Raw genomic sequence first — 1472 nt, forward strand, 5'->3', positions numbered from 1 at the left:
GTACTTGTTATTGTCTTTTTGCCTAGTGATTGTATACTTAGCTAAGTATCTTATCAGCATGTTTATAATTTGTTGATGTGAATAGTCTGTTTGTGTATCTTTATATTGCTGATTATTGTTTGATATGACATTACATAGCGATAATTATAATATGCTACCACATTGGCTAACGATTCCTTATTAATATAGATATTTGCAAGTTGTATTTGATGTACCACTTGTGATACAAATGACTGATGATGAGAAATTTATGTGGAAAGATCTTGGCCTAGAGGAAGCTCATCGCCTTTCTTATGAGAATGCTAAAGACATTGTTGCCTGTGGTTTTGATGTTAATAAGACATTTACCTTTTCAAACTTGGATTAAATGAGGTACTGAAAAAAAATTAAATACATTAAGCATTTTTACATTGTAATGTATTTGAACTCTATTCCTTAACTTTCAATCATTTTGTCTAATTGTTAATTTACTTTTATAGTTGCTGTCCATCTTTTTATCGCAATGTCCTACGTATACAAAAGTGTGTAACTTGTAATCAGGCAAAGGGTATATTTGGCTTCCAGGATACAGATTCTATAGGTGAGTGTACCATGCAAAAGGAGTAATGACTTAATGTGCTGTTTCATGCTGTACAGGTAAAATGGCATTCCCAGTTGTTCAAGCAGCACCATCCTTTAGTACTACCTTTCTAGACATATTTGGTGACAATTAAAATGTCAGATGTCTCATCCCTTGTGCCATTGGTCAGGTAATAATGTATACTTATTAGTATATAAGGTCAGCTGTTATAGGATCCATACTTTTGTATGACAAGAGATGTAGCACCATGTCTTGGCTATCACAAACCAGCACTCCTTCATTAAACTTTCTTTCCAGCACTTCAAGGACCACAATCCAAGATGTTCGCCAGTGATCCAACATCATTCATCTTTCTTACGGATACTCCAAAGGAAATTGAGCAAAAAATCAACAAGTATGCTTTTTCTGGTGGATGTGACACAAAAGAAGAACATGAGAAGCATGGTGGTAACACTGATGTTGATATCTCTTATCGATACTTGACCTTTTTCATGGAGGATGATGAATGTCTGGCAGAGATAAAGAAGGTAGTAATAGCATAACAAATATTTAACTTATAATGTTTTAATTTAGAATTATAAGAGTAGAAAACTGCTTACTGGACAACTCAAGAAAGAGCTTATTGATGTGCTTCAAAAGCTTGTTGGGGATCATCAGGCAAGGCGTGCTGAGGTGACTATGGATGTTGTGAAGCAGTTCATGACTCCTCGTCCTCTGAATTTTAAGCTGTCAGCTTAAGGATCAAAAAGAACTTTTTGCTGTCTCTGTTTGACTGTAATGTTAATTATTTTTGCTATTAGTTTTACTGTTATAGCTAGATCTATTACTTTGATTTTTTGATTTGAATATTAATTTTACACCAGTGGTGCATATAGTGCGTATGGTGTGTATG

General features: G+C 34.2%; 1 pseudogene; it reads left to right on the plus strand.

Moving 5' to 3' along the window:
* The first annotated feature begins 124 nt into the window (after positions 1–124).
* LOC100633488 (tryptophan--tRNA ligase, cytoplasmic-like) lies at positions 125–1347 on the plus strand (annotated as a pseudogene).
* The last annotated feature ends 125 nt before the right edge of the window (positions 1348–1472 follow it).

The sequence above is a fragment of the Amphimedon queenslandica genome, unplaced genomic scaffold, assembly GCF_000090795.2.
Source record: "Amphimedon queenslandica unplaced genomic scaffold, v1.1 AMPQUscaffold_10589, whole genome shotgun sequence".
NCBI lineage: Eukaryota > Metazoa > Porifera > Demospongiae > Haplosclerida > Niphatidae > Amphimedon > Amphimedon queenslandica.